Genomic DNA, 7782 nt, shown 5'->3' on the forward strand with positions numbered 1-7782 from the left:
ATAGATTTCACCCTCATTGCTTGCATGGTGAGATTGATGATGGGTAGTGTGTGGTACCTAGATAGTGGAGCCTCATTCCATATGACCAGAAACAAATATTTCTTCAGTTACTTGGAGGAGAAGGACCTCCAGATGCGCATCGAGATGGGAGATGATGGGAGGTACAATGTGACCGACATCACTATTGTTACCTTTTAGAGGGATTCTAGTGCTCATCTCACATTAAAATATGTCATGTATGTTCTAGGTTTGAAGAAGAATTTTGTTTCAGTTGCCATGTTGGAGGACCATGGCTACGATGTGATATTTAGCAAGGGAAAGGATTTTATTCATCACATAGCCTCAATATAGGTGAAGTGGATCGAGGTTTCGGTGAAGAACCTCTACAAATTGGATGTAGAAGACTACGTTGCTTTGAGCACAAAAGTAGAGAAAATGCAGAGCTGATACATCAGTGAGTTTTGGCATAGAAGATTGGGTCACTTGCACCATAGAACTTTGAAGATCATGCAACAAATTTCTACAAGACTTCCCAAGGTTACACTAGAGAAGAGAGACACATGCAAATGGTGTACATTGGTGAAGTACACAAAAGATTCTTGTCATGATAAAGACGGTGGAGCGCAAGCAATTCTTGATCAAGTTCACTTGGATGTGCGTGGACTATTCTCAACGGCATCCATGACCAAGCACATGTATTATGTAATATTTGTTGATGATTTTTCTCATAAGTGTCAAATTTTCTTCATGCTAAAGAAAGATCAGACATTTGCTAAATTTTGTGAATTTAAAGCACTTGTCAAGAAATATACTGGTAGGAAAGTTAAAGCTCTCAGAAGCGATAACAGTGGAGAATATGTGTCAAATGAATTCAAGAACTTATGTGCATCAGAAGGCATTCAACAGGAGTTAATAGAAACTAATAACCCATAGTAGAATGGGGTAGCTAAAAGGAAGAACATAAGTATTGTGGGAGAAACACGAGAGATGCTACATGATCAGGGCCTACCTGTAGAATTTCCCACTGTAGATCACCTGATAATGCAATATACTAAAGCAAAATACTTGATCTACTTCTACAAACAAACTTTCTGAAGCTTAATCAGTTTTGAGCAAGATCAATAAGAACACATATAACAGAGAATGAGAAATCAATCACACATGAACACATAAGAATACTCTGGGGAGAGCCTCAGCTAAAAACCTCGATCTTTGTATTATCATCCAAGTGGAAATATGTCTGGATTACACAAAGCTTTAGCTCACAAGCTATCCATCTCTCAGTTCAATCCCTCATTGTTGCTCATAGATTGAATAGACACAACATATGCCCTCCTCCAATCCTCCAAGCCTCCTATTTCCTTGTGCAATTTCTCCTGGGTCCTCTGGCTGCCACCTGTGTGAATTCACCTCTCGCACAACTCACCAAACTCAGAAGTAACTGCGCAATCTCCAAGGAATGAATTCCTTCTACATGCAAGAGATATCTTCAATGGAATATTCCTGCAACTGATAGTGCATTGTCCCATCATCTGATCTCAACTGAGTCTCTGACTGAACTGACACGCATGAGTTATTTATGAGAGAATATTCAGTTATCTGAAGTGCAGTAGTTACATGCATGCATGCATTAACTAACTGAACTCACAATCAGTTCAATAAATTGTTTGGAACTAATCTAACTGGACTTAACTCAATTAACTAAGCTAACTAATTATAACTCAAAATACAACTCATCATAATCTCCTTAATCAAGGGATAACTTCCTCAATCAAAGTGGAAACTGTTGCATGTCTTCACATAGACTTCATGTTTGATTTTCTCCAACTAATGAACTCAAGATGAATTAATTAATTATTTTTCAAACAGCTGCTAAAATAAAATTGGAATTTTAATTCTCAATTTTAGTTCAGGGACTAACTAAAATTGGAATGTATCCCAAAATGATATTTAGAGTAGTTCTAGTTTTAGCACTTCTATATTTAGCATTTCTTGTTGCTATTTTCAACACTCCCTCTCAACAAGAAAGGGATTATCTATCACCCCAATCCTGTCTCTGTGGAACTCGAACTTGCATTTTTACAATGCCTTAGTCAAAATATCTGCATCCTGTTCGTTGGTCGAAACATATAGCAACAACATGATACTCTCCACCACACAATCCCGAATATGATGATATTGGATATCAATGTGATTAGACCTATCATGAAATACTGGATTCTCAAAGAGTTTGATACAACTCTGATTATCGTAATAGATCACAGTTGGATCCATCCTCTAACCAAAAAATCCAACTAGAATCTTCTGCATCCAAATGGCCTCACATGCTGCTTGACTGGCAGCCATGTATTCAGCCTATGCTGAGCTAAGTGAAATTGACCTCTGTTTCTTGTTGTACCAAGAAACTGCAGCTGAACCAAGGTTTAAGATTCCTCCTGAAGTGATCTTCTAGTCTGATGGACTCCCTGCCCAATCTGCATCTATGAAGCCCTGAAGCTTCACTCCCTCTATTCGTCTGTACCGCAATCCATACTGATATTTGCCTCTGAGGTATCTTAGCACATGCTTTGCTGCCTTACAAAACAACTTGGTAGGTTGAATCATAGCTTAACTCAGCTACTTCACCGCAAAGCACAAATCTGGTTGTGTGTTCACTAGATACATCAATGAACCTGGAAGTTGCCAATAAACAATAGCAGCTACTACCTCACCTGAGGTAGCATCCTCCTTCCTCCAGTTGCCAGCTAGAGGAGTCTGCATGGGCTTGCACTTCTCCATGTGGAATTGCCTGAGTATATTAGTGGCATACCTTCCTTGAGACACAAACACTTCCCCATCCTTCTGCCACACTTCCATGCCTAGAAAGTAGTGCATAAGACCCATGTCTTTCATCTCAAACTCTCTTGCAAGGTCCTCCTTGCAATACTTGATCAACTGATCATCCCCTGTCAATATTAGATCATCAACATAAAGAACAATGATCAATGGCTTACCTTATACCATGATGTGGTAAAGGTTCACATCTGCTTCACTCTTTGTGAAGCCCAACCCAATGAAATAGTTGTCGATCTGGTTTACCAAGCACGAGGTGCTTGCTTCAGCCCGTACAAAGCTCTCTTGAGTCAGCACACATGCGACTCACAATCGAAGGTCTCAAAACCTTCCAGCTACTCAATGTACACCTCTTCCTCAATATTCCCATTGAGGAACGCATTCTTCACATCCATCTGATGGATCTTCCAACCCATCTGAGCTGATAGTTCCAACATCGATCTAATAAATGAGTACCTTGTTATAGGACCAAAAGTCTCATTGTAGTTGATCCCCTTGACCTATGAGAAACCAACGGGAAACAAACCTTGCCTTATGATTCTCAACACTACCATTAGATGCTTGCTTTACCTTGTAAAGCCATCAGGAACTCATTATTGACTTGTCCTCTGGTCTTGGGACAACATCCCAAACACTGTTCCAAACGATGGAGTTGTACTCCTCCACCATAGCATCAACCCAAACTGGTTGCTGCACTGCTTCCTCAAAGGAAGAAGGTTCTATTTCTACACACTCCCCAACCAAGGCCATGTAACCAGTGTGCTGCTCTGGTGATATCCTCTGTCTATGTAGAGAGGATGGTTGTCCCACATTCTCTCTCACATCCATCACTAATCTGTCAGCTTCCCTTGAGCATTTTCACCCATCTCTGGAAGATTCTGCATGAGTGGATGTCTCCACTCTCAGATCCTTTGCATGCAGCTACTCCGCATCAGTCTGAGGCTCCTCCTCCTTCGGAACTAAAAGTTCCTCCTCTGCATGCAACTTGAGCTCCCTCTCAAGTGATACTCGCATGGCTTTCTACTCATTGAACTTCAAATCTCTGCATACCACTGTCCTCTGACTAGTCGGCAAGAACACCTAATAATTATCGGGTGTATCAATGTACCCCACAAGTATCCCCAACTTAGCTATTGGATCTAGCTTCTTCCAGGCATATTTGGTCACATGGAAATAAACCGATGATCCAAAGATCCGGAAGTGACTCACATCTAGTCTCTTCCCAGAGAAGGCCTCCATTGGTGTCTTCATCCCTAGTATATGATGCGAGCTTCTGTTCTGCAAGTATACTACTTCATTACATGCCTCAGCCCACAAATGAAGTGGTAGGCTTTGGTCATGCAGCATCACCCGAGCTGCTCCCACAATCGATTTGTTCTTCCTTTTGGCCACCCCATTCTATTGTGGGTTATGGGGTGCCGTCAATTCCCATTTAATTCTTTCTGTTGCACATAAGTCCTTAAACTATTGGGAGACATACTCTCCACCATTGTCGCTTCAAAAGGCCCTTATTTTCTTTCCATATTATTTCTCTGCCAAGGCTTTGAACTCACAAAACCTTGAGAAGGTTTGATCCTTCTTCTACATAAAGTAGATCCAACATCTACGAGAAAATCATCAATAAAAATAACATAGTACCTTTATTTAGCGGTGGAGGCTATAGAGAATGGTCCACATACATTTGTATGAACTCGCTCTATGATTTCTCCAGCCCTACTATCTCGATCCTAAAAGGAAGATTTCACATACTTACCCAAGGTACAACCTTTGCATGTATCCATTTGCTCTAGTTTTCCCTTGGGAAGTCTCGTAGAAATCTATTGCATGATCTTCAAGGCCCCATGGTGCAAGTGGCCCAATCTTCTATGCCATAGCTCACCAACATCTTGGATCTGCACCAACTCTGTATCCGAGTAGCCAAGCCTAGCTATGACTGCCATCGACACGTGGATCGACTAGCAGCTATTATTGAGTGCATCGACTCTTGGATCGACTATTGGGCACGAACTAGAGCTTCTTCCTACACTGACCAGAGTTATAGCTACACTAAGTAGAGCTTGTATCACTAACAAGAGCTTCTTAGGAACTCAATGTAGCACAGTCATCTACCTCCAGCTTGTATATATTCTTTGCTCGAATCCCAAAACTCTTAGTCTATCCAGTGCCCATATGCCTCAGGAATGCCTTTCCTTTGCTAAAGACTACGTCATAGCCTTTGTCTTCTAGCATAGCGACGGACACAAGATTCTTCTTTAGACCGGACACATGCTTTACATCAGTCAGGGTGAGAGGAGCTCCATGCTCCCTCTGAAACACAACCGTACCTTCACCCAAAACACGGTACTTTCCATCATCGCCCATCTCGATCCGCATCTGGAGGTCCTTCTCCTCCAAGGTACTAAAAATATTCTTGTCGCCAGTCATGTGGAATGAAGCTCCACTGTCTAGGTACCAAAAACACCCCACCATCAATGAAACCATATATGCAATGAGGGTGAAATCTAATTCAAATTGTGAGGCTATTGCCTCACCATCTGATCCCTTCAAGGATTCCTTATTGGATTTCTTATGTGGACAATTCGTAGCATAATGGCCCACCTCATGACAATGAAAGCATATCACTTTCGATTTGTCAATCTTCTTCCCACCATGGGAAGAACTGTATTTGGAATGGGATGCCTTCCCTTTCCCTTTCCTCACCTTACTCGCTAAGGCTATATTTTATTCATCATCTTTCATCTTTGGTGCTTCTCCTTATCTCATCTTGCATCAGATCCAACCAAAGTCATTCCCAATCTGGTAGTTTCTCTCTTCCATTTACCGAATCTTGGTAGTTATGCCAGCTCTTAGGAATACCGAGGAGAGCAAGACTCCCCATGTCATCATCGGCTGTCGTGATCGCTACACCTCCAAGCTCATCCGTACAGGTGGTGAGCTTGTTCAAATATGTAGAGATCGTGTCACCCTTTTCACACTTGATTTTCCGAAGCTTTTATTTCAGCACCAGCTTCCTCTGATTGTTGTTGTTCTGATATAGATCCTTCAATGTTTTCCACATTTAGAACGGTGTCTCCTTCCCATGGAGACTCGAGACTATGTGGTCTCGAACTCCCTCCAGAAGAATCCTCCTCGCTCTAGCCACACATTTCTTCCATTCCACCAATTCTTGGGTATTAACAGCTACTAGCTTGGGGAATTCTTGATCAATGAATTCCTTCAAACTGTTGTCCTCTAATACCACTTCCATGTGATCCTTCCAGGCTATATAATTCGAGCTGCCATCAAGGGCATACTTGCGTCTCAAACCTTTGAACACCATTGGTGAAATTTGAGATGTGATAAGAATTCAAATTCTATAATCAAGAACTTCAAACTTCGAACTTCTCCCTTCTTTATATATGGTTCTTCGCTTTGATCACCTTTGCTCCGATACCATGTATAATTTCCCACTATAAATAATCTAATAATGCAATATACTAAAGAAAAATACTTGATCTACTTCTACAAACAAACTTGCGGAAGCTTAATCGATTTTGAGCAAGATCAGTTAGAACGCATATAACAGAGAATGAGAAATCAATCACACATGAACACAAAAGAATACTCTGGAGGAAGCCTCAGCTGAAAACCTCGACCTCTATATTATCATACAAGTGGAAATATGTTCGGTTTACACAAAGATTTAGCTCACAATCTATCTAGCTCTCAGTTTAATCCATCAATGCTGCTCATGGACTGAATAGACACAATATATGCCCTCCTCCAATCCTCCAAGTCTCTTATTTCCTTGTGCAGTTTCTCCTAGGTCCTCTGGCTGCTACCTGTGTGAATTCACCTCTCACGCAACTCACCAAACTCAGAAGTAACTACGCAATCTCCAAGGGATGAATTCCTTCTGCATGCAAGAGATATCCTCAATGGAATATTCCTGCAACTGATAGTACATTGTCCCATCATCTAATCTCAACTGGGTCTCTGACTGAACTGACATGCATGAGTTATTTATGTGAGAATATTCAGTTATCTGAAGTGCAGTAGTTACATGCATGCATGCATTAACTAACTGAAATCACAATCAGTTCAACAAACTGTTGGAACTAATCTAACTAGACTTAACTCAGTTAACTAAGCTAACTAATTACAACTCAAAGTACAACTCATCCTAATCTCCTTAATCAAGGGATAACTTCCTCAATCAAAGGGGAAACTGTTGCATGTCTTCACATAGACTTCATGTTCCAACTAATTAACTCAAGATGAATTAATTAATTATTTTTCAAACAGCTGCTAAAATCAAATTCGAATTTTAATTCTCAATTTTAGTTCAGGGACTAACTAAAATTAGAATGTATCCCGAAATGCTATTTTTATCACTTCTATATTTAGCATTTCTTGTTGCTATTTTCAACACTACCATTTCACTTGTGGGTTGAAGCATGCAACACAAATGTTTATTTGTAGGATATAAGCCCTCATCGAATTCTCAGGATGAGTACACCAAAAGAATATTTTTTAGGTAAAATCCAAATGTGGCACACTTCAGGATCATTGTTTCATTAGTCTACTATCATGTTACCAAGGAAGCACAGAAAAAGCTAGAGCCAATAACTGAGTTGGGCATATTTTTTGGGTACATTGATACACCTCACAACTATTGAGTATACCTACCATCCAACATGATGACAGTGGTTTGTAGAGATGTGGAGTTCAGTGAAGAGAAGGCCATGAGATGTTCCCTTGAGAGGGAGATTCAATTACATGCATATGAGGATATTTTAGCTCCAAAGGAGGAACCTTAGGATAATGTGGAGAAACCACATATAGAGGAGCAGAGGAAGTTCCCACTCATGCAGAGACTTCCAAATATGGAAGGAAGTGCACCAGAGAGGCTGACCTATTGATGCATAATATGAGAGAAAATGTGGGAGAACCCGCATCACATCACAAATA

This window comes from Pinus tabuliformis, chromosome 8 (genome assembly GCF_031772625.1).
Source record: "Pinus tabuliformis cultivar Carrire ecotype Pingquan chromosome 8, CPIR1, whole genome shotgun sequence".
NCBI lineage: Eukaryota > Viridiplantae > Streptophyta > Pinopsida > Pinales > Pinaceae > Pinus > Pinus tabuliformis.